Raw genomic sequence first — 26,406 nt, forward strand, 5'->3', positions numbered from 1 at the left:
ACAGCACTTCAGTTAGTCTCACATTCCTGTAGAGTGAGCTTTCGATAAGACAATATCCTCTTTCAGTCACGCATACAATTGGGTTTCGGCTTAGGCTTGGATGTTGTCCTTTGGATGGCACCAAGGTATGTCTTTAAACTGTTTTGCTATTCCAGGTCATCGAGCTTTAAGACTCTGATCGGACAGTTCTGTAAATAAACCCCACAAAAACTCAGTGCAGTGGAACAACTGAAAGAGAAGACTTTCTTGTCTTTCAGTTACCGACAGCTTGGTTGCCTCAGCAATGAGATGATGCTGTGGCGCTCTCCCGTCACTGAAAAGCTTCCAACGTCCCTGGGTGGGCTCGAACCACCAACCTTTCGGTTAACAGCCGAACGCGCTAACCGATTGCGCCACAGAGACGGACGAGAGAGCAGTGTGGGATGGCGGAGGACGGATCAGAGGGCTGTTTGACAGCGGGCGAAAAGGATAACGCGAAGAATGGAGTCCTAACTGTGTACATAGGAGAGCTTATTTCCTGGAAACAAACATTTGCAACAGAAATGCAAAGAGACGTCTCGGTCAGGATTTTTATAAAGGCCACTTGGCCTGGGGCTGCAATGTAAAGCTCCAACGAGAAAAGCAGCTAACACGCCCAACGTGGGGCTCGAACCCACGACCCTGAGATTAAGAGTCTCATGCTCTACCGACTGAGCTAGCCGGGCCTAATGTTGTGTTGTTTGCTGGCTGATTGCAAGCCGTTACCTTCTTGAAGAAACAGCACAAACAGATGCCTTGCATGTTGCACGGGTAAAGGCAAGCTCAGGCCACGTGGCTTCTGGTTGGAGTTTTCCATAGCAGGCAGAATAATTAAGGTCCGCTGCAAAACCTCTTGCTCGCAGGCGAGTCTGTGCTCGTTGCAGATGCTGATGCTTGTTGTTTTTGAGCAGACCATCGATGTGATCCGGGCACATCTCGAGCAGTCACAGATGCTGCAATTTTTTCAGACCTGTTTGATATTCTTGCCAGTTGATCTTGTAGTGGGTCCAGCTAACCACGGTGCCGACGGAATAAACGGAGAAAGATCGATCAAGTTCTCGCATGAATTTATGAGGAAACGTTTTTGTCCATTGGTCGTGACTGCCTCTTCACCATTGGTCTTTCAGTTTGTGCGCCTCGTAAGCGGTGTGTTGTGTAGCATGCGCACAACCACGTTAAAAAGTACAGATGACAAGAACCTTGTTGTGTAGTGTGAGCGCCACAGCACTTCAGTTAGTCTCACATTCCTGTAGCGTGAGCTTTCGATAAGACAATATCCTCTTTCAGTCACGCATACAATTGGGTTTCGGCTTAGGCTTGGATGTTGTCCTTTGGATGGCACCAAGGTATGTCTTTAAACTGTTTTGCTATTCCAGGTCATCGAGCTTTAGGACTCTGATCAGACAGTTCTGTAAATAAACCCCACAAAAACTCAGTGCAGTGGAACAACTGAAAGAGAAGACTTTCTTGTCTTTCAGTTACCGACAGCTTGAGATGATGCTGTGGCGCTCTCCCTGTCACTGAAAAGCTTCCAACGTCCCTGGGTGGGCTCGAACCACCAACCTTTCGGTTAACAGCCGAACGCGCTAACCGATTGCGCCACAGAGACGGACGAGAGAACAGTGTGGGATGGCGGAGGACGGATCAGAGGGCTGTTTGACAGCGGGCGAAAAGGATAACGCGAAGAATGGAGTCCTAACTGTGTACATAGGAGAGCTTATTTCCTGGGAACCAACATTTGCAACAGAAATGCAAAGAGAGGTCTCGGTCTGGATTTTTATAAATGCCACTTGGCCTGGGGCTGCAATGTAAAGCTCCAACGAGAAAAGCAGCTAACACGCCCAACGTGGGGCTCGAACCCACGACCCTGAGATTAAGAGTCTCATGCTCTACCGACTGAGTTAGCCGGGCCTAATGTTGTGTCGTTTGCTGGCTGATTGCAAGGCGTTACCTTCTTGAAGAAACAGCACAAACAGATGCCTTGCATGTTGCACGGGTAAAGGCAAGCTCAGGCCACGTGGCTTCTGGTTGGAGTTTTCCATAGCAGGCAGAATAATTAAGGTCCGCTGCAAAACCTCTTGCTCGCAGGCGAGTCTGTGCTCGTTGCAGATGCTGATGCTTGTTGTTTTTGAGCAGACCATCGATGTGATCCGGGCACATCTCGAGCAGTCACAGATGTTGCAATTTTTTCAGACCTGTTTGATATTCTTGCCAGTTGATCTTGTAGTGGGTCCAGCTAACCACGGTGCCGACGGAATAAACGGAGAAAGATCGATCAAGTTCTCGCATGAATTTATGAGGAAACGTTTTTGTCCATTGGTCGTGACTGCCTCTTCACCATTGGTCTTTCAGTTTGTGCGCCTCGTAAGCGGTGTGTTGTGTAGCATGCGCACAACCACGTTAAAAAGTACAGATGACAAGAACCTTGTTGTGTAGTGTGAGCGCCACAGCACTTCAGTTAGTCTCACATTCCTGTAGAGTGAGCTTTCGATAAGACAATATCCTCTTTCAGTCACGCATACAATTGGGTTTCGGCTTAGGCTTGGATGTTGTCCTTTGGATGGCACCAAGGTATGTCTTTAAACTGTTTTGCTATTCCAGGTCATCGAGCTTTAAGACTCTGATCGGACAGTTCTGTAAATAAACCCCACAAAAACTCAGTGCAGTGGAACAACTGAAAGAGAAGACTTTCTTGTCTTTCAGTTACCGACAGCTTGGTTGCCTCAGCAATGAGATGATGCTGTGGCGCTCTCCCGTCACTGAAAAGCTTCCAACGTCCCTGGGTGGGCTCGAACCACCAACCTTTCGGTTAACAGCCGAACGCGCTAACCGATTGCGCCACAGAGACGGACGAGAGAGCAGTGTGGGATGGCGGAGGACGGATCAGAGGGCTGTTTGACAGCGGGCGAAAAGGATAACGCGAAGAATGGAGTCCTAACTGTGTACATAGGAGAGCTTATTTCCTGGAAACCAACATTTGCAACAGAAATGCAAAGAGACGTCTCGGTCAGGATTTTTATAAAGGCCACTTGGCCTGGGGCTGCAATGTAAAGCTCCAATGAGAAAAGCAGCTAACACGCCCAACGTGGGGCTCGAACCCACGACCCTGAGATTAAGAGTCTCATGCTCTACCGACTGAGCTAGCCGGGCCTAATGTTGTGTCGTTTGCTGGCTGATTGCAAGCCGTTACCTTCTTGAAGAAACAGCACAAACAGATGCCTTGCATGTTGCACGGGTAAAGGCAAGCTCAGGCCACATGGCTTCTGGTTGGAGTTTTCCATAGCAGGCAGAATAATTAAGGTCCGCTGCAAAACCTCTTGCTCGCAGGCGAGTCTGTGCTCGTTGCAGATGCTGATGCTTGTTGTTTTTGAGCAGACCATCGATGTGATCCGGGCACATCTCGAGCAGTCACAGATGCTGCAATTTTTTCAGACCTGTTTGATATTCTTGCCAGTTGATCTTGTAGTGGGTCCAGCTAACCACGGTGCCGACGGAATAAACAGAGAAAGATCGATCAAGTTCTCGCATGAATTTATGAGGAAACGTTTTTGTCCATTGGTCGTGACTGCCTCTTCACCATTGGTCTTTCAGTTTGTGCGCCTCGTAAGCGGTGTGTTGTGTAGCATGCGCACAACCACGTTAAAAAGTACAGATGACAAGAACCTTGTTGTGTAGTGTGAGCGCCACAGCACTTCAGTTAGTCTCACATTCCTGTAGCGTGAGCTTTCGATAAGACAATGTCCTCTTTCAGTCACGCATACAATTGGGTTTCGGCTTAGGCTTGGATGTTGTCCTTTGGATGGCACCAAGGTATGTCTTTAAACTGTTTTGCTATTCCAGGTCATCGAGCTTTAGGACTCTGATCAGACAGTTCTGTAAATAAACCCCACAAAAACTCAGTGCAGTGGAACAACTGAAAGAGAAGACTTTCTTGTCTTTCAGTTACCGACAGCTTGGTTGCCTCAGCAATGAGATGATGCTGTGGCGCTCTCCCTGTCACTGAAAAGCTTCCAACGTCCCTGGGTGGGCTCGAACCACCAACCTTTCGGTTAACAGCCGAACGCGCTAACCGATTGCGCCACAGAGACGGACGAGAGAGCAGTGTGGGATGGCGGAGGACGGATCAGAGGGCTGTTTGACAGCGGGCGAAAAGGATAACGCGAAGAATGGAGTCCTAACTGTGTACATAGGAGAGCTTATTTCCTGGAAACAAACATTTGCAACAGAAATGCAAAGAGACGTCTCGGTCAGGATTTTTATAAAGGCCACTTGGCCTGGGGCTGCAATGTAAAGCTCCAACGAGAAAAGCAGCTAACACGCCCAACGTGGGGCTCGAACCCACGACCCTGAGATTAAGAGTCTCATGCTCTACCGACTGAGCTAGCCGGGCCTAATGTTGTGTTGTTTGCTGGCTGATTGCAAGCCGTTACCTTCTTGAAGAAACAGCACAAACAGATGCCTTGCATGTTGCACGGGTAAAGGCAAGCTCAGGCCACGTGGCTTCTGGTTGGAGTTTTCCATAGCAGGCAGAATAATTAAGGTCCGCTGCAAAACCTCTTGCTCGCAGGCGAGTCTGTGCTCGTTGCAGATGCTGATGCTTGTTGTTTTTGAGCAGACCATCGATGTGATCCGGGCACATCTCGAGCAGTCACAGATGCTGCAATTTTTTCAGACCTGTTTGATATTCTTGCCAGTTGATCTTGTAGTGGGTCCAGCTAACCACGGTGCCGACGGAATAAACGGAGAAAGATCGATCAAGTTCTCGCATGAATTTATGAGGAAACGTTTTTGTCCATTGGTCGTGACTGCCTCTTCACCATTGGTCTTTCAGTTTGTGCGCCTCGTAAGCGGTGTGTTGTGTAGCATGCGCACAACCACGTTAAAAAGTACAGATGACAAGAACCTTGTTGTGTAGTGTGAGCGCCACAGCACTTCAGTTAGTCTCACATTCCTGTAGCGTGAGCTTTCGATAAGACAATATCCTCTTTCAGTCACGCATACAATTGGGTTTCGGCTTAGGCTTGGATGTTGTCCTTTGGATGGCACCAAGGTATGTCTTTAAACTGTTTTGCTATTCCAGGTCATCGAGCTTTAAGACTCTGATCGGACAGTTCTGTAAATAAACCACACAAAAACTCAGTGCACTGGAACAACTGCAAGAGAAGACTTTCTTGTCTTTCAGTTACCGACAGCTTGGTTGCCTCAGCAATGAGATGATGCTGTGGCGCTCTCCCGTCACTGAAAAGCTTCCAACGTCCCTCGGTCGGCTCGAACCACCAACCTTTCGGTTAACAGCCGAACGCGCTAACCGATTGCGCCACAGAGACGGACGAGAGAGCAGTGTGGGATGGCGGAGGACGGATCAGAGGGCTGTTTGACAGCGGGCGAAAAGGATAACTAACTGTGTACATAGGAGAGCTTATTTCCTGGGAACCAACATTTGCAACAGAAATGCAAAGAGACGTCTCGGTCAGGATTTTTATAAAGGCCACTTGGCCTGGGGCTGCAATGTAAAGCTAAAACGAGAAAAGCAGCTAACACGCCCAACGTAGGGCACGAACCCACGACCCTGAGATTAAGAGTCTCATGCTCTACCGACTGAGCTAGCCGGGCCAAATGTGGTGTTGCTTGCTGGCTGATTGCAAGGCGTTACCTTCTTGAAGAAACAGCACAAACAGATGCCTTGCATGTTGCACGGGTAAAGGCAAGCTCAGGCCACGTGGCTTCTGGCTGGAGTTTTCCATAGCAGGCAGAATAATTAAGGTCCGCTGCAAAACCTCTTGCTCGCAGGCGAGTCTGTGCTCGTTGCAGATGCTGATGCTTGTTGTTTTTGAGCAGACCATCGATGTGATCTGGGCACATCTCGAGCAGTCACAGATGCTGCAATTTTTTCAGACCTGTTTGATATTCTTGCCAGTTGATCTTGTAGTGGGTCCAGCTAACCACGGTGCCGACGGAATAAACGGAGAAAGATCGATCAAGTTCTCGCATGAATTTATGAGGAAACGTTTTTGTCCATTGGTCGTGACTGCCTCTTCAACATTGGTCTTTCAGTTTGTGCACCTCGTAAGCGGTGTGTTGTGTAGCATGTGCACAACCACGTTAAAAATTACAGATGACAAGAACCTTGTTGTGTAGTGTGAGCGCCACAGCACTTCAGTTAGTCTCACATTCCTGTAAGGTAAGCTTTCGATAAGACAATATCCTCTTTCAGTCACGCATACAATTGGGTTTCGGCTTAGGCTTGGATGTTGTCCTTTGGATGGCACCAAGGTATGTCTTTAAACTGTTTTACTATTCCAGGTCATCGAGCTTTAAGACTCTGATCGGACAGTTCTGTAAATAAACCCCACAAAAACTCAGTGCAGTGGAACAACTGAAAGAGAAGACTTTCTTGTCTTTCTGTTACCGACATCTTGGTTGCCTCAACGGTTACAACAATGACATAATGCTGTGGTGCTCTCCCTGTCACTGAAAAGCTTCCAGCATCCCTAGGTTGGCTCGAACCACCAACCTTTCAGTTAACAGTCGAATGGGCTAACCGATTGCACCACAGAGAAGGCGAGAGCAGTGTGAGATGGGGGAGGACGGCTCAGAGGGCTGTTTGACAGCGAGTGACACCATTCGACAAAGATACAAGGATACTCTCTCTGACACAAGCTGTAATCCTACCCTGTTTGAAATCCTTTTTGAAAACATCAGTTTGCTTATTGAGCTAACAGATCAACTGAGGATGCAATATCTATTGCTCTCCACAACACACTATGCCACTTGGAAAATAAGGATAGCTATGTGAGGATGCTCTTTATTGACTACAGCTCGGCTTTTAATACTATCATACTGGACATACTCTTTAGCAAACCTCTAAAGTATCTGGGTTTGCCTTTACTTACTTGTAATTGGATTATGAATATCCTGACGGATCGTCCTCAGACTGTTAAACTCAGTCCCCATCTCTCTTCTACCCGCATGCTCAGCACTGGCTCCCCTCATCTACTAATGTTCCTACCAGCCCGGCCATGTCTTTAATGAAGCACATGGGATGTCAAACGGAACATATACCTGCTGTGTCTGTTGAAGTTGAAGCCAACCCCAAAAAAATAATAAAGACAACTGCCACACAGTTCTCCTTTGCAAAGCAGACAGGACATTTTCGGAGCAAGGGTATGTATGTATGTAATATGTAAATAGTTATTACCACCTTTACCTCATTGTCATTGTAAAGTCTATTATGTTGAGTAATTGTTAATGTAATCTAATAATATACATGTATTTTCCTGTCTTAAGCACATGTTGAGACACTCCACACTCTGGCTGCAGGATCTTAACTGAACTTTATTGCTCTCTTACACAGTAACAATCCGCCAGCTCAGGGGCAGGGCTACCTCCGTAGCAATCTTATTAGACACCACCACATCTCCCCTTCTCCAAAACAATGAACGTAATGAATCAGATAAATTGCTATTCAATGACAATAAAATATTTTGACTTATGCCCTTACACTTAACTAGTGCAACATGAAATGTCTCTATGAAATAAATGTACATTATTGCTGTAATCAAATAACAACACTTTTGTTTGTTTTGTTGACATTAACAATATATATCTTTTTTTTCACATTAAAGCAAATTTGTTGTTTAGTTAACATTTAAACAATAACAACCTTTTCTTTTTTGTTTTTTGTTCTTTTGTTTCTTTAACGGAGGTCAGGGTAGACTACCTGAACACTCCTGGTGCAGTGAGAGGATTATTCTGCCTCTATTGTCACTGGCCATGAACTAAAGGTTCATTCGTCTTGGTGGAACAGATAAACGTCCTGACCATTTATATGTTCCTATTTGGGTAGGTACAGAAGTCTGTGGACTCGGAGCTGGTTGGTGAACTGTTAGCGTCTCCCTGTCAGGAATGTTATCAATCTTCTAATAATTCTGGACAGTCCATGGTCGGTTCCTTTCCTTTATCAGGATTTTGGAGTTGCACCAATGCTTGTCTGTTCCGTCGAATGTTTCCGTGCGAAGTTGTCAAAACAAATGACCTTGGACCGGGCTGTCGTGCCACTTTACCTGGAATGTCTTGGTCCCTGATCCATACAGTTTCTCCTGGCTTTAGTGGTGACATGGATCTGGCTCTGTGTCTCTTATTGAATGTATGTTTAGTGTGAGCACGTAAACTGGATTCAAATTGTTTCAGTTTCTCAGTATCTGGAAGTTTTGGTGTGAGAAGGGATGGTAGCACTGGCAGGCCTTTTCTCAATCGTCTGCCCATTGATAATTCAGCTGGACTGTAGCCATTTGCAAGTGGTGTTGAACGGTATGCAAGTAAGGCTTTAAAGGGATCTTTTGTTTTCCCCAGGAGCTTTTTGACAGTTTGTACTGCCCTTTCGGCTTCGCCTTTCCCCTAGGGGTATCGTGGGCTGCTCGTAAGGTGCTTAAAGTCATAGTCCTTCTCAAACTCCCGAAAGTCTGCACTGCTATACTGTGGCCCATTGGCCGATATTAGTATCTCAGGTACCCCATTTCGGGAAAAAACAGCTTTTAGATGTTCTATTACAGCTGCTGATGAGGTTGCTACATCTACATCCCTGGAATAATAGTCGACAGTTAAAAGGTACTTTTGTCCTTTTAGTTCTAACAAATCTGTAGCAGCTCTCTGCCATGAATAGGACGGGAAGGCTGTTGGTTGCAATTGTTCTACAGCAGTTCTGGAAGCCTTTCTGCATTCGTCACATTGCTGCACCATTGTTCGCAGCTGTGAACTCAGCCCGGGCCACCACACCGACTGTCTCGTCCTTTGGCGACATTTTTCAACTCCTTGGTGTGCCTGGTGTATGTGTTGCAGGATTGACTTTTGCAGTGAGGCGGGAATATTTAATCTTGTACCTTTTAGAAGCAGTCCATCCAGAACAGAAATTGTACTTCTTTCCAACCAGTACGGTCTGAGATTGTCCTTATCATGTACGGTTTTTGGCCATCCATGTTCATGAAATTCCATTACTTGGTTGCATATGGGGTCTTTTTTCAACTCATGTCGAATCTCATCCAAGCGGCTCTTTGATGCTGGGAAACTTTTCTGTATTTGGCCCAGATATATATTTGTGTCTTCCACGAGAGAAGAGTCAGCATTCGTCATAGTTGTTGTACAAGGAATCCTGGACAGGGTGTCTGGAGTAGCAAACAATTTTCCTGGAACATGACTAATTATGTATAAATATCTCATAAGTCAGATGTTTTGTGCTCATAAAGCTCAGAAGTGGCTTATGGTCTGTTTCGAGAAGGAAGTGTTTTCCAATAAGGTAGCAGCTAAAACGTTCACATGCCCAAACAAGAGCTAACGTCTCTTTTCTATCTGGGCGTATCTCTGCTCTGTTGGTGTTAATGCTCTTGACGCATATGCAATGGGCTTCCATGCATCCTCAAACTTTTGAGAGATTACCCCACCCAGACCAAAGGACGATGCATCAGCTGCTACTTTTGTGTCCCTCTTTGGATCAAAGAATGATAGGGTCGGCATTGTGACAAGCTCCTTCTTCAATGTTGCAAATGACTCCTGTTGTGGTGAGTCCCAGGACCATAGATTTTTTTGTGAGAGAAGGTCTTTCAAGGGTTTTGTTTTCTCCGCCAGGTCCGGAATAAACTTCCCAAGCTGGTTTATCATGCCCAAAAAGCTGCGTACCTCAGTTACATTAGTAGGCTCCCGCATGTTTTTAACAGCAGCCAGCTTGTCCGGGTCAGCCTGTACCCCATCTTAAGAGAGTTTGTGGCCTAAGAACTTGACTTCTGTCTTGGCAAATTCACATTTCTTTTTGTTTAATGTTAGACCTGCACTCTGGAGCTTCTTTAAAGCTGCATCCAGTCTAACGTCATGTTCCTCAGGAGAACTTCCATATATAAGGATGTCATCCATGTGACATGCAAGTCCGTCCAGTCCCTCCAAGATCTGACACATTCTCATCTGGAACAGCTCTGGAGTGCTGGAAATTCCAAATGGAAGCCTTTTAAAAGCAAATCGGCCAAATGGCGTGATGAAGGTGGTCAACAGTTGAAACTCTTCAGCCAAATCTGCCAAAATCCAGAATTGGCGTATAACTTTTGCTTTGCCCAGCTGGCCTATTGTGTGTTCCACTGAGGGCAAAATAAACTTCTCTCGCCTTACAGCATTGTTCAATTTCGTCAGGTCAACGCAAATTCTTACTGAGTCATCAGGCTTAACCTGATAAGGAACACTGTGCCGTACACGGCACACCCCCTCCCTTGCACGTGAGGCTGCATTACGTCATTGTAACTTTGAAGCATTAAATCTTCAAAATATACGGTCATGCGGCACATCGTTGTAAAGCTTAGACTTTCGGGATTCCATTAAGCGCACACAGAAAGCATAATATGATTTTTAGCAGTCATAAAACTGTAATCTAGTTGTTAGTTACCTGAACCGGGCGGCGCCGATTTAGGATATTTACTTACCTTCAAAATCTTTCCTTTATCCGCTTCGGTGAAATTGTCCAAAACAAATTGTTCATAAATCCCCAAAAGTCCAAGGAAATGGAATATCCAAGCCTTTTAATCCAAAACGATTTGTTCATCTCACAATCTTGACGTTTCTGACCGAATTACGATATAAATAGTGTATACAATAAGTTCACTAACAGACATTCGTTCGAATCTCACTTTTCATTCATGATTTATAATGAATATATTCGGATGTCATGTTTATTGTGCAACGTCTGAGGAACAAATGCGCCCCCTTGTGGAATTTCAGCCGTTCCATAAGAGGCTACGAACTGGGACCATTCCAAAACACCAATCGCTTGGTCCTTCAATCTTCTTGATTATGTCAAGCTTTTCCATCCTGGATAACTCATCCTTCACTTTCTCTGTAAACGGTATGGGTATTCGTCTCGCGACGTTCACAGAATAGGGTGTTGCATTGGGCTGTAATTTAATACAGTACTACTGGGGGCGCTCCCTGCATTGTTTGTCCTACTTTTATCTACTTTTTATCGGTTTATTAAGTGTCTACCTGTGGATGTTGATGTCTATGTGTGAATGAACGTGTCAGTGACTCAGAGATGAAACTTTTAAAGACTTTCGATCAAGCGCTCGCTATATTTATTGTGATAACGCTACTGGTGGAGCTCTCCACCTGTTATGGTTTGGAGTATGGAGCGCGGGGGAAAGCTATCTACAGCCGAGAGTTTCTTATTTCCCTACAAACAACGTCTGCGGGTATTATACCGGAAATTCCAGCAGAATTGTGCAGATTGCATGCACGGAGTAAACATCGGAAAAGAGGGAGAAGAGGAGGCCTGCATCGAAGACTCAAAAACCTCAGGCTCAATAATCGCCGTAAGCTACCACCACTCCCCACTATCCTGTTGTCTAACGTGCAGTCATTAAGAAATAAAACAGATGAGCTGGAAGCCTGGATCAAGTTTAAACCCGGCATAAGAGACACTTGTCTTCTCGCCTTTTCGGAAACTTGGCTAAAGGAGTCAGATCGGGACGAGGACTTAATTATGAGCGGGTTCGGTAGCCCGATTCGCCTGGACCGAGACCCGATTACATCTGGTAAAAGGAAGGGAGGAGGAGTGTGCTTCTACGTAAATAAAAGGTACTGTAATACTGTGGTAGTGAGAGAAAGAATATGCACTTCGGATATTGAACTGCTATCTGTGTCCCTCAGGCCATTTTATTTACCGTGAGAATTCCAACAGCTGTTCTATACGCTTGTGTATATCCACCCGCGTGCTAATGCTTCAATTGCAGCGTAAGTGATCGCTGATGTCACTCATAGACTGGACTCTATTTGCCCAGAGGCCCCCAAGTTTTTTATAGGAGATTTTAATCATTGTACTCTAAACAAGACCGTAAGATCATATGAACAGTATATAACTTGTTCCACAACGCAGAGGAACACCATTTTAGATCTATGTTATGGTTCAATACATGGAGCCTATAGGTCAATGGCTATGCCGCCACTTGGTGATTCCTATCATAACAGTATTTTTTTGATGCCTGTGTATAAGCCCGCATTCAGACGTCTTGAGCGTGAGAAAAAAAATTATAAAACTCTGGACAGAAGACAGTATTTCCTCTCTTCAGGGGTGTCTGGACTGTACTGACTGGTCTTGTTTTTACGATACGGGCAATGACATTAATGAACTAACGGAAACAACGTCCACCTATGTCAAATACTGTGTTGATATGATTATTCCATCTAAAAAAAGTGGTCATTTATCCTAACAATAAGCCTTGGTTAACGAAAGAATTGAAAAGTGTTATCAACAGGAAAAAAAACATTTTACTCAGGAGACTTGGTAGAGAAAAAAGCTGTTTCAAGAGAAGTCAAAAACGAAATAAAGAAAGCAAAACGTCAGTATAAGAATAAAATTGAAAATCAATATAACAGTGGGGATTTATAGGCAGCCTGGCAAGGCATTAAAACGATGGCATCTATTACTCAACCGGTATGTAGAACTAGGCAACTGATAAAATTTAATGATACAGAAGATGGGGAGTTGCCAGATATTTTTAATTCATTTTTTTGTAGGTTTGAGAGACCCTTCTCAGATAGTCAAGTCACACTAAGAGAAAAGCTAAAACCTCAAAGAGGAATAAAAATACAACAGGAAGAAGTTAAAAAATATAACTTTTATATTTTATATTTTTTAAAAGTTAATAAATGATAGTGGGGATATAACTAACTTATGGAAAACATCAACAATAATACCTATCCCCAAAACAAAATCCCCTAAAGAACTCAATGAATTTAGACCAATTGCACTAACTTCCCTGGTCATGAAATGTTTTGAAAAGATTCTGAAGGACATAATCATCCCCCTAACTGTAGATAAATTAGATCCACTACAGTTCGCATATCAGACGAGTAAGGGTGTTGATGACGCAAAGCTTTTTATCCTTGACCAGGTGTATAAACATCTTGAGAAACCTGCATCACATGTGAGAATTTTATTTGCTGATTTCAGTTCAGCTTTTAATAAAATGCAGCCACACATTCTCATTGAAAGATTAATCTCATATTTTAATTTACCTGAACAGATTCTATTGCTCATTTTAAACTTTCTAACAAATAGAAGGCAGCAGGTCTATGTAAATGGAAAAATGTCATCAGTTATTGTATCAAACACAGGCTCTCCTCAGGGCTGTGTGCTCTCTCCCCTGCTTTTTATACTATATACTAACAACTGCAGGTCATCCTGGGAGAATTGCCACTTAGTAAAGTTTTCAGATGATTCGGCACTCTTGTCCCATTTACAGGGCAATCAATGTGATCAAAGTAGTGCCCTTGAAGAGTTTGTTAGATGGTGTGATGACAGCTTCCTTGATTTAAATGTGTCAAAGATTAAAGAACTGATTATAGATTTTAGGAAGTCCAGTGACAAACCAACACAGAGTAAAATACATAATGAAGGTGTTCAAGTCGTACAAACATACAAGTATTTGGGCACAGTGTTCGACTCAGAACTGAAATTCAAAGAGAACACTGATAGTATTATTAAGCGAGCAAACCAAAGAATATACCTACATAGGAAGTTGAATTATTTTGGGGTATGTAAAAGAATCCTTTGCACATTCTATCAGGTATTTATTGAGAGTCTATTAACTTTTTCTTTTGTTTGTTGGTTTAATGGTCTGGGTGTGAAGGAAAAAAAGAGTCTGAATGACATTGTTAAAGTATGTTCGAAAATTACTGGTACTCAGTGGTGTAGTCTAGATTTTTGTAGTGAGTATACTGTGATTTTTCCCTCTCACCCTTATGTTCACTCGTCCTAGCCCATAAGCACCACCACACTCACAGATGCATACAGTATAGATATTCATGTAACTAAGAGCATTCTGAAAGTGTACTCATAAACACATAAACTGAATGTGTTATCAACATGTCAGTTTATTATAAGAAAAAAAAAGACTTTAACAGCCAATGGGTTTACAGCTGGGGAAACTGGACTGATTTTTAGACTGGTTTAGTGTTAATCAACATCTAACCCAGGGCCAAAAGTTACTCAACTGTTAATTAAAATTAAATAAACTGTTTACAATCTTCAATCCGTGGCAAACACTTGGATTGAAGGAGAAAATATCCACTCTTTCAATAGCTATTATCTGACAACTATTGATAACATTACCATGTTTAATTTAATGGTGTAAATGTTTTTAATTACCATAATACACATTTAAGATGACCATGAAGTTACTCTCATTTGCATAGTCATTGATATAAAAGCTTTTTTTGCATATAATATAAGCATTGTTTAAAAATGAAAATAGGCTTTTACTTAATTATTATTACAAGACCATAATGTAGCATATTAGACACCCAAACCAAAGTGAAGAAAATGATCTTTAATTTGCAAGTCTGAACTGAACATCAACGCAGACATGAATTTCCTCACAGAAGTTTAAGATCATATACATCTTGAACGTAGATATATAAATTAACACAGAGAAGGAAAGTTTAACACTGTGAAGCACAAGCAAACATACTGAAAGCTAAAACCATCAGGATATAATTACGGGCTTATTTTATTGTATTTGGAGCCTTACCTCCAGATAAAGTAATAAACTGGACTGATTATTTAAATGTTGTTTACTCACATGTGCGTTGTAAACTCTATGGATTTTATGTTGTGCACTGCTCCACTCGTCCTTCTCTTCTCCACATGGACTGTTTGTTTACAGTGTCGAGTGAGCAGCTACACTGCAGGTTCGACTTCATTTGGCGCTAAGCAGACCTCATGGTGATGTCAAAGTACCGCGAGAGCGATTCAAAGCAGATTTCTCCATGTGATAACTGGAGTCTCTCTCGCGGTACTTTGCTGTCACTCACTTGTGGCGCAACACCAGTCTGCTCCCCAGTCACTTTCGCGTCACTTTTGGCCCTGTCCCAAATGGCACACTCCGGACTTGTGGTCCTCCTCAGAGTCCACACTTTGATGACATCACGTAGTCCAGACTTTAGGGACCCTTGATGCGAGTCCACGTGGGTGCACCGGAGTCGTATTTTGGGACAGACTCGAGCATCACACCGGAAAATAGGTAGAGAAGTTGCCCGTCAGTGTGAACTCCTCCCTTCCGTCGTCTGATTGGTTCGATTGCCCTTTCGCAAGGACTTCTGGGTTGGCAAAGTGCGCGAAGCCTGCTGCAGTGCGGGCTTCGCTGAAGACCGCATCAAGGGGGCAAAGGAGGCGCTGATGAGCACACTTCAAAGCGTAAAAATGACAGATGGGACACCCTACGGACTCGTAGACTAAGCGAGAACGCGCAATTTAAGGCCACGAGACCGAAAGTCCACATGAAGTGCGTCATTTGGGACAGGGCCATAGTAATTTGATTTCATAGAAATTCATACGCCGATCGGATCGCGCAGTTCGGCAGGAAGTATATTGCCTAATATGTATTTCAACCCACTAAGGTAGCAAGTGTGGCATTCTAATGGTCAGTGCTTCACATCTATATTATGACTAAAAGTTTAAAAATGTCACAAAACCATGCTGTTACGCATCCTCGCGCTATTTTTAGTAGGTATACGGAAATCCTTGACAATTTCTAGTGGGTATACGGCGTATACCTGCGTATCACGTAGACTACACCACTGCTGGTACTCAATTATATGATCTCGGTTCTATATGGGCGAAGAGAGTGGTCCAAAAAGCAGATAACATACTGTGTCAACCAGCTCATGTACTCAGGAATGGATTTGTTATTATGCAGTCCGGCAGGAGGTATCATGTGCCAATACGAAAAACGAACCGCTATGCAAACTCATTCATTCCCTCTGCTATAAGACTGTTAAATGAGAAACAATAATTACAATTGGATGTTGTATTACACTGCTCTGTTCTGTCACCGGCATGTGAATGTGTGTTGTGTTGTATGTGTGTATGATTGTTTTTTTTTTGTATACTTTTTAACTTCCAATTTTTATATTTATTGTGTGCTAATTGACCTATTGGATGGGTTGGCCGTAAACTGAATTGCCCCTTGGGGACTAATAAAGATATTTGAATCTTGAATCTTTTTCAGCTCGCCTAAGCCTGTGAAAAGATTTGGATATTTCTTTTGCCATTGACACTCTGTGATATTATCCAGTCTTGCAGCAAGGCAGAGCTTTTCAATGACATCCAAGAGTGGTGTGAAGAGATTTCTGACCACGTATATGTCTTCCTCTCTGTTTTGATCATTTTTTGTGATGGAAGTAGAAAATACTCCTTTCACATCCAGTATATGCTTTCCAGGTCCCCTCAGTTTTTCTGTGTCTTCTTTAGATCTATATTTTTATTTGAAGCCAGCAATGTATGTACCGATTCAGGAACCGTGGTGACATCAGCTCCAGTATCCATTTTCATTTTTACTGGTTGATTCAGGATCTGGACGGTTGTATACCAGCCTTGAGTATTTGAATCCAGGACTCCGAGAAATGCTTTCCCATCATCTGAGTCGCTGTCCCCATTAACCTCATGAAGCACAGTCTTGGAATAGCATTGACTCATATAGTGACCTGTCCTATTGCACTGGTGACATACAGCATTTTTAGCTGGGCATGTATCTTTTACATGGTATGGTGATTTACCACATCTTGTGCCGCATGATTTCTTTGATTTGTCTTTATGTTTTTTCTGAAAACTTGGCCAATTTTTTTCTTTTCCTGGCTTATTTGGCTTTGCAAATGAATCATGCTTGTTTTTCTCTTTGTGTACAGCATTTAGTTTTAAGTCTTCTTCATCCTCCTGCCTTATTTCTGCCTGTTGTTTTCTTACCGTTTCACTCTGCCTGGCCATATTTATGGCTTTCTCCAGAGTTAGGTTTGCGTGCAGTTGAAGGCGCTCTGACAGTTTGATGTCTTTCAGTCCAACAACAATTCTGTCTCTAATAAGTTCCTCTCTTAGAGTTCCAAAAGCACAGTGGTCTGACAGTGAATACAGTGCAGTGATAAAGTCATTAACTGGTTCATCAGCCTCTTGCTTTCTGGAGTTAAACTTTGCTCTCTCATAGATCACATTCATTTTTCCATTGAAGTATTCCAATTTTTCCTGCACAGTTTCATACTTTCCCTTTCTTCTGTAGTCATAGACAAGCTACACAAAATGCAGAGGTGTAAAGTACTTGAGTAAAAGTACTTCGTTACTGTTCTTAAGTATTTTTTGGGCTACTTTGTACTTGTATTGAGTATCAAAAATATAGGCAACTTTTACTCTCTACTCAATTACATTTTTGATTGGGTATTTGTACTCTTTACTCCACTACATTTGAAATGACACTTAACGTTACTCGCTACATTGTTTATTCGTCAAATAAAAACGAGACAAAAGTGTCAGAGGGTGATGATGGATAGAATCTGTGGTCGCAAGGTTACACGCACACACACAACTGAGGGACTTCATTTGGCGCTGCGCAGAGCAATCGTATGAAATCAAAGTACTGCGAGAGCGAATCAAATACATATGGAGAAGTCTGGTCTCACGGTACTTTTATGCCAAACGCTGAATGACTTGCGTTGAGCCACCGTAGCGGGACATCTGCGTGCTGCGTATGTCATAAAGTGTAGAGAAAAGTTCGCGTCTGGTCTGAGAGAAGAGATAAAGAGCAAACATATGGATGCATATCACATTTGCTTCAGTCAAGGGACCCTTTGTTAAACATGTGATGCTACAATAAAAACAAAAGTGAAGCGCGATTGGGTCATCCCGCAACTCAAAGGCAAGCACAAATGTTTATAAACTCTGATGCTACTTTATCAGCTAACCTGAGCTTGTAAGTTACATAACTTGATATAACTTACTATATAAGCCAAAATAAACCAGCGAGGTCCTGTACTGATTGCCCGAGTAACTTAAGTACATTATAAGATTGATAATAAGTGTACAATTTCACTGTCCTCACATTTAATCAAGTATGCTGTAATGTATTTACTGTAAAGAGCGATGCATGACGGAAGAAATGTATTGCACTTAATGTAAGATAGTGGTGTTACATACTACATGTGTTTACAATTAATCTTTCAAATGAACAACTTCACGTTTTTAATATGCATTATCATATTTCTGTTAGTGTAATTTTAGTTAACTGGAATTTTTTAAATATTAAAATTATATCTTTTTAGGATAGGCCTATATAAGAATATTTGGTAATGTTAACAAGATTTAATAAAGTATTAGTAATTGTTGAAATTAACATTTACAAAGATGAATAAATGCTGTATAAGTGCAGTTCATTATTAGTTCATGTTAACTAATGTAGCTAACTAATGTTAACTAATGAACCTTATTTTAAAGTGTTACCATATATTTATATCACAAAGTTAGGCTATATATTTGTCAGCATGGCACATTCAAGTACACAATGACACTAGACTAAAACTAAATGGGTTTAAATTTAATTTAATGTAGATTTCTAGACTAAAATCTCATGGCATTTAGTTGAATAAAATTAGACTAAAACTAAATCAATTCAGATGACAAAAATATGACTAAAACTAAATTAAATTTTAGTCAAAAGACTATGACTATGTTTAATCTGTGTTTGTTCTGCCAGGTCAAAATTTTGAGGTGTTTGATTTCTTTTCTATATTAGGAAATAAAACCTCATAAATAAACTTTCTTAGTTTTCACTGCCCAGACCTACAATGTCTCTTTGTGTTGAGGACTAGTGCATCTTTGAGCCAACATTCATTACGAGTAAAAATACTTGAGTACTTTTAAATTGGGTTACTTTAATACTTTTACTCAAGTCATATTTAAATTGGGGACTTGTAACTTGTAGTGGAGTAATTTTTACATTAAGGAATTTGTACTTTTACTCAAGTATGGCTTTCAGCTACTCTTTACACCTCTGACTTTTTGAGAGTGCAAAAAAGACTAACCTAAAGGAGAAGCTACTGGAGACATTCTATCGCTCTACAGTGGAGAGTCTGTTAACATACTGCATTCCAGTATGGTATTGTAGCTGTACTGAGGCAGAGAGAAGGGGAATACAGAGAATTATTAATACCGCAAAGAGGATAATTGGCTGCACTCTTACTCCCCTTTAGGATCTTTACAACTCCCGCTGCCTTGGCAAAGCCTTGAGGAGTGAAAAAGACCACTCTCACCCTGGTTCCCATTTGTTCAAACTGTTGCCCTCTGGTAGGTGCTACAGATGTTTAAAGTCACGGACAAATAGACTCAAAGATAGCTTTTTTCCCAGAGCTTAAATTGCATTGAACACACATGTTCTGAACACCAGGCTGCATTTGCTTCCTACCCTGTGTCAACATTAATTTATTAGTATGTATCAATCCTATTCCTTTTTATTCTATTTATTCTTAGTCTTAGCTTAAACATTTTTAATTGTACACTATTTTGTATTATGTTTTTATTACTTTTATGTATTATGCACCTTATGCAGAAGCTTTGCAATTTCGTTGTATCGAGTATACAATGACAATAAAGACAATAAAGACAATTCAATAACATGAAGAATGGAGTCCTAACTGTGTACATAGGAGAGCTTATTTCCTGGGAACCAACATTTGCAACAGAAATGCAAAGAGATGCCACAGTCAGGATTTTTAGAAAGGTCACTTGGCCTGGGGCTGCAATGTAAAGTAAAGTTAGTCTTACATTCCGTTAGCGTGAGCTTTTGATAAGATAATATCCTCTTTCAGTCACGCATATAATTTTTGTTTTAGCTTAGGCTTGGCCTTTTGTCCGTAGGTCTTTCAGTCTGTCTGAGTGTGTTCGTCATATGCGCTCTTGTGCAAGCAATGACAAATCCTGTAAACCTTAAACAACACACGATTACATCTGCATATTTCCATACCCTTTTCCCATAAAACTAAACAAATTGAACAGCACAATGTGACGTTTTGCATTTATACACAAATTTGGACTTCAACTATGCGAAGTGATATGGAACTGTAATGCGGTCAAGAGAGCTGCCTGGAACTACGTTCGCTGTGGGTTTCCCAGAAAGTAATGGCACACCGCAGAACGTTCATCAGCCAATCAGATTAAAGCATTCAACGGACCCATAGTATAAGTGATGTTAATGTACCTATTGCAGGACTAAGATAGGCTGCTTTACTTTAACCTAGGTTTTACGTATATAAGCACAACAATGAACCTTTCAAGGAGAGGTTTTGTGAAATCCTTCCAAGTAGTCTGAAATTCAGTGTTTTTACCTTTCTTCTCTATCAGATCGGAAGTAACTAGTAACTAACAACTTGAGTAGTTTTTCATTTAATACTTTTTACTCTTACTCAAGTAACTAATTAGATTGAAGTCCATATTTATAAAAAACTTCCTTTGACGTGGAAAAGTGCCTAATGCCTGAATTTTGATGTTTACTCAACTTTTTAATTCATAAAGAATGTGTGTTTCACTCATTATAGAACACCCTTAATGGACAGCTTTGACCATCACACTCTGTATTCCTGCCACACCTGTCAAGTTTGGATTTGAAAATAAGGGAAATTTTCCGGTGCCCACCGCGAGCAGTCCCATCAACCCAAACAAGCTCCAGTATCCCTTACATTTTAAGACTGGTGCTGTAGCCTAAATGACAACACAAAATGTTATATATCAGGGGTGTCAAACTCATTTTAGGCTGAGGGCCGGATGGTAAATAACGCCACGATGTGAGGGCCGGATAATTTTTTTAAACCTTAGTGTGCTGATAATTGTGTTAACATTAACTAAACAAACTAATTCATTAGCGAGAAACTAGTGAAACACACAGCTCTGTGAAAACTACATTTCTATACACTACACACTATTTCATCTGTACAAAACCCATTGGCCTTAGGTTAAAAAGCCTTAATTTAACTTCTTTTGCATTATACCTTAATGCTAAAATTATTTATAAACCATTCACTTTTCTTTGTAATGAGAACAGTCATTTAGAAAATGAAAATGCTAGATGGGGCAGTGGCCCAAACTAAAAAGGGCACTAAGAGGGGTGGTACTATATTAGTATGGTTTTAATAAAGTGTTATAAATATATGATGTGTTACTATATTACTAGCATCTTAGACAAGTGATTATAATGGGAAATATAATAACAAGAATTAAAGTGTGACAATAAATATTCAATATGATTTACCTGCTGGCTTGATGGAGCTTTGAATCCATGTTTGCAATGTTGAACTGACTTTAGCAGCCTCCCTTTCCGTTCTCTCTTTATTTTGTGAAGGCATTGGTGTTTTTGTATTTTTTGTCTATGTGTGCCAACAACAGCAAATTTAGTGTTTATATTAACTTAGATCTGATCGGTAACATTAAATCCATTAGACAAGCATTGTAACGATAAGAATGTGGATATTTTGTTGTTGTTTGCTTGCTTAGTTGTTAGCACTTTAAGAACACAGACAGCAAATCATTACTGGAAGAAATACATAAACAAACTTCCAAATTAGTAATTCTGCGGCTTAACAACTGATATAATGTAATAAATCTACCTGTTAATGCAACAAACTTAAGAAACTGTCCTCTTCGCTTTCCAGGCCAAAACGGGATACTTGACAGGTATGATTCCTGCAAAATATTGGAGTATTAAAGAGATTGCGGTTATCCAACAGGCCTAAAATACAATAACGTATTTGCGTGAAAAAACTTTTTTTTTGTTATTAAACGGGTATAATTTTACATTCGAAATTAAGCTCATGACGAATTTGGAATGAACTCATCAAAACCTTCCGGACTTCCAGAGAACGCAACCAAAATCCTGTTCGGGACGTGTCCGATGGAACTGGCACGAATGGCCACCCTACATCTTTTGGCATCCGTGGGTGCTGTGGCTAGTCAAAGGGCCTTTCTTATAAATAGGAGAACCTGGGTTCAAATCACACCGGTGCCTAATGTCTAAGGTGTTTATTTGCTTATTAGAAAATCTTACCTGCCTGGTCACGAAGTGCCTGTCTGGTGAATGGGGGATCCTTGGGTAAAAAACTAGTAGTGCCTAATATCAAGGGCACAGGTCTTCATGTTTTCTGCAGGTCAGCAGTACTGCATTTGGTCCATATGCTTGCCTAGTAAACAGGAAATCCTGGGCTCCAATACTCGCAGTGCCTCAAATGTAGGATGTCCTTTTACTCTCTTTTCTTTGTCGACAGCAACTGTATGCAGCAACATGTCTCAACCTTTCTCGAGAGTTTTTGCTTATTTGCTCTTTTAATAAATATATTCCCTATGCAAGGTGAACAGTGGCACCGTGGCTTAGCTGGCCAAAGCGCCTGTCTCGTAAACAGGAGATCCTGGGTTCAAATCCCAGCGGTGCCTAATGCCTGGATTTTATGTGTACTCAACTTTTTAATTCAAGAAGGATGTGTGTTTTACTTGTTCTAGAACAGTAGCATGCACAGACCTCCTCAGAGGCAGGCACGGACGTACTAAAAAGGGCATGTAAAAATACACATTAAATAACAAACAAATGTATTTTTTACAGAATTTAGGTACAAGTAAGAGAAAACACTTCCCTGCCAATGACAAGTTTTTACGGCAATCCATATTTCTGCTATTATCCACTAGGTGGCGCTCTCACTCCACTTATAAAACAGTATAAACTATGTGTATGTTTTGATAATTGCTCTGAATCTGATCTCTATCAAAAGATTTTTTGGTATTTTTCGAGAAACCTACACATATTTGAGAGTTGATAAAAAGAGAACAAGTAAAGATAGGATGAAACATTTTTGTGTGTGTTTTAAAGCAGATGTTTTTTCCATTTGAAATATTGTATGTTTATATATTTAAAGAAGAACATTTTCTAGAAGGCTTTAAACTTTTGTGAAAATCATAAAAAATGCTTTGGCTGGTAATCCCTGACAAAAGTCTTGTCGCTTATCTATTTTGTAGAAACACCTGCTATTAGAAATAGCTCATATGAAAAGCTAAAACCCTCCCAAATGATGTTAAATGCACTGAAATAAATTAGTTTCACTGAAAAAAGATTGATCATTTAATCAAATTTTGGCAAGACAAAAGTTTTGTTACCTATACAGAAATTGAACAAATTTACTGCAAATACAAAAATATGTCAGCAAATTAAGTAATGGTGCTGTGAGATACAAATTTAATATCATGACTTCCATAAGCTTGAAGGACTGCATCCATGTGGTTTGGCAAGGATTCATACAATGTATTGATGAAGTCATCACAGTCAAAACAGTCTTGCATGCCTCCCAGAATTCATGAATATTCTTTGGTTTCGTCTTTCATCCTACCCCACATATGCTCAAGGATTTTCATATCTGGTGACTGTGCTGGCCAATCCTGTCCTGCTCTGTCTGCTCTGTTTGTCAGTTTCCTGCAGACGATCTTCCGGTCGTCCCGGCAGAGTATTCGGATCTGGATCCTGTGTTCAGTAAAGCCGAGCTACATCCCTACCTCCTCATCGGTTGTATGATTGCGCTATCGATAGTCTCCCAGGTACTTCTCCGCCTAAGGGTCTTGTTTATTCCCTTACTGGTCCTAAAAGAGAGGTTATGGATAAATACATTAATTAAGCACTTAGTGCTGTCTCATTCGCCGTTCCACCTGCCCAACTGGGGCTGGGTTTTTCTTTGTTAAGAAGAAAGATGGCTCCCTACATCCGTGTATTGATTACAGAGGGTTAAATGATATTACGGTTAAAAATAAGTACCCTTTACCGCTAATTTCTTCTACCTTTGAACTATTACAGGGAGCTTGTGTGTTCACCAAGTTAGATCTGCGCAACGCTTATCACTTGGTGCGTATTAAGGAGGGCGATGAGTGGAAGACAACATATAATACTCCTTCGGGGCACTATGAATACTCCGTTCTACCGCTCGGCCTTTCGAACGAACTGCCTGTCTTCCAGGCTATGGTTAATGAAGTGATGAATGAACAAATTTGTCTTTGTGTATCTCAATGACATTCTTATCTTTTCTCCCTCTATGCAGATACACACCCAACATGTTCCCCTAGTCCTACAATGGCTTTTGGAGAATCAGTTATTTGTTAAGGCAGAGAAGTGTGAGTTCCACAAGGAGTCGGTTTCGTTCCTGGGTTTTGTTATTGCCGCCGGGGAAATACGTCCTGATCCCGCTAAAGTCAAAGCGTTTGCCGAATGGCTAGTATTCAACACTCAAAAGGAGTTTCAGCGATTTCTGGGTTTCACAAATTTTTTCGGCCATTTCATCCGAAATTTTGGTCAGATCGCTAAACCTCTTACTGCATTTACTTCCACTAAAGTGTGTTTCCGCTGTAATAATGAAGCCTTTAATTAATTAAAGTCCCGTTTTATCTCTGCTCCTGTTCTTTCTATTCCGGATCTGGCTAATCAATTTATAGTGGAAGTAGATGCCTCTGATGTCGGGGTAGGTGCCATTTTGTCACAGTGGTCACCTGTTAATGGGATAGTGCATCTGTGCGCTTTTTTCTCCCATTGGCTAAGCCCAGCAGAGCGAAATTATGACATAGGTAATCAGGAGCTGCTTGCGGTTAGACTCGCTTTGAGGGAATGGCGTCACTGGTTAGAGGGAAACTTGGAGCCCTTCCTGGTCTGGACGGATGCAATTTCGGTCCTCTTGTACCGGCCGGGCTCTAAGAACGTTAAACCTGATGCTCTCTCTCCCATCTTTTCGATAACTCTGGGTCTGAGCGGACCGATTAAGGCTACCGTCTGTCAGCGTTTTTGGTGGCACACCATGGGCTCGGACGTCAGACAGTTTGTATGAGCCTGTCAGGTTTGTTCTTGTAATAAAGCCTCTCTTCAATCACCCGTTGGTCTCCTTAAACCTTTACCCGTGCCCTCCCACCCCTGGTCTCATATAGCCCTTGATTTTGTCACCAGATTCAGGCTCGGCTAAGGTTACAATTAGGGCTGCACGATAAATTGCATTCGATAGTAATGCGCATCTTGTCGGTAAAGCCAGTTCTTTGATTAGTAGTAAATCGCCATTGCCTGCTTTCAAATGGAGCATCATTTACTACATAAAGCCGTAGTTCACTGACAAGCTGGGCCATATCACATACATATCGCAGGCGATACGTCCACGATAATTAATGTGAAATTGCCCTGATTGTCAGTGAACTACGGCTCTTTGTAGTAAATGCTGTTCCATCTGAAAGCAGGTGATGGCGATTTACTAATAATCAAGGAACTGGCTTTACTGATGAGATGCGCATGACAGTCACATGCGATTTATTGTGCAGCCCTAGTTACAATGTTAAATGTACCTGACACATCAAATGCTGACTTGCTTGGAGTGCTCACTAGCTACGAGTAGCTTAGCAAGTAACTCATACAGTATATGTCAGCACATGCCTCGCCATCACAGACACATATGCCCCGTCACAGACAACATATGCCCTCATCCTCAGTCATGTTTAGGGGGCCAGACAAAAAAGCCCCAGGTGAGCATGCCTCTCAGTTGGATCGTAAAGGGGATGGTGTCTTTAAGGGAACTTGGTAACCTATCACAGGGAGTGCAAGGTGGGCTGATCGGTAATCAATCCTCAGATATCAGCTACAATAATGTCTTTAGGCAAATTGACGATTGAATCAAATAGTGATTCTCTGACTCCGACATTGTTTGTGGTGTTCTCAAAATCATAAGACCAGCCATATTCAAAGAAATGTTTATAAACAAAGACAACATGACAGTGGCCGAACTCAAGGGATTTCTCCAAACTCATTTTTTGAGAAAACAGAACAGAGCTATTCCAAGAGTTGATGTATACGAAACAAGATGAGAACGAAACCCCTGCTGAAAAAAACAGCATCAAACCACCATGGACCAGCATGGGAATTATGCTGGTCTATGCTGGTTTAGCTGGTGGTCACAGCATACCAGCACCAAAACACAACATATGCTGGTATGACCAGCATGGGATGCTGGTGCTAATGCTGGTTTAGCTGGTGCTAATGCTGGTTTGGTGCTGGTTTAGCTGGTGCTAATACTGGTGCTGATGCTGGTTTGATGCTGGTTTAGCTGGTGTTCACTAGAAAACCAGCACCAAAACACAACATAATGCTGGTCTTGCTGGTATGCTGTTTTTTTCAGCAGGGACAGCACAACAATTTCTCTATCGTTGAATAGGCTTAAAACAATGCATCCTACTGACATCAAAACTGGCTGACATTAACATAAGGTACTCTCCAGCTACAGTGCAAGATGTTTTTCTATACAGTGTACCAAGGCTTTGGACACAAACACACTGACATATGCAGAGAGCTCAAACCTTTGTTGACAACCAGTGGGGTCACTGATGAGATTCTGCGTCATGTGATGAAGATCACTAGTGGAGAAAATTAATGAAAAGACTTGGCTTGTCCTGCAGACAGACTGTAACAAATGCACACAGCGCACAGCTCAAGTTGGATGTGGCAAAGACACCTAGCACAAAGTCAGAGAGTGTAGGGTCCAACTCAA

General features: G+C 41.8%; 8 non-coding genes across 8 annotated transcripts; 1 reads left to right on the top strand and 7 right to left on the bottom strand.

The window, feature by feature from the left end:
- Positions 1-328: 328 nt before the first annotated feature.
- Positions 329-402, bottom strand: trnan-guu (transfer RNA asparagine (anticodon GUU)). Its single transcript has one exon. It is a non-coding gene; the product is annotated as a tRNA-Asn (tRNA).
- Positions 403-631: 229 nt separating this feature from the next.
- Positions 632-704, bottom strand: trnak-cuu (transfer RNA lysine (anticodon CUU)). Its single transcript has one exon. It is a non-coding gene; the product is annotated as a tRNA-Lys (tRNA).
- Positions 705-1,553: 849 nt separating this feature from the next.
- Positions 1,554-1,627, bottom strand: trnan-guu (transfer RNA asparagine (anticodon GUU)). The gene has a single exon. It is a non-coding gene; the product is annotated as a tRNA-Asn (tRNA).
- A 1,165-nt stretch (positions 1,628-2,792) lies between these two features.
- On the bottom strand, positions 2,793-2,866 carry trnan-guu (transfer RNA asparagine (anticodon GUU)). Its single transcript has one exon. It is a non-coding gene; the product is annotated as a tRNA-Asn (tRNA).
- A 229-nt stretch (positions 2,867-3,095) lies between these two features.
- trnak-cuu (transfer RNA lysine (anticodon CUU)) lies at positions 3,096-3,168 on the bottom strand. The gene has a single exon. It is a non-coding gene; the product is annotated as a tRNA-Lys (tRNA).
- Positions 3,169-4,032: 864 nt separating this feature from the next.
- Positions 4,033-4,106, bottom strand: trnan-guu (transfer RNA asparagine (anticodon GUU)). Its single transcript has one exon. It is a non-coding gene; the product is annotated as a tRNA-Asn (tRNA).
- A 229-nt stretch (positions 4,107-4,335) lies between these two features.
- Positions 4,336-4,408, bottom strand: trnak-cuu (transfer RNA lysine (anticodon CUU)). The gene has a single exon. It is a non-coding gene; the product is annotated as a tRNA-Lys (tRNA).
- A 17,806-nt stretch (positions 4,409-22,214) lies between these two features.
- On the top strand, positions 22,215-22,288 carry trnat-cgu (transfer RNA threonine (anticodon CGU)). Its single transcript has one exon. It is a non-coding gene; the product is annotated as a tRNA-Thr (tRNA).
- The last annotated feature ends 4,118 nt before the right edge of the window (positions 22,289-26,406 follow it).

This window comes from Paramisgurnus dabryanus, chromosome 8, assembly GCF_030506205.2.
Source record: "Paramisgurnus dabryanus chromosome 8, PD_genome_1.1, whole genome shotgun sequence".
NCBI lineage: Eukaryota > Metazoa > Chordata > Actinopteri > Cypriniformes > Cobitidae > Paramisgurnus > Paramisgurnus dabryanus.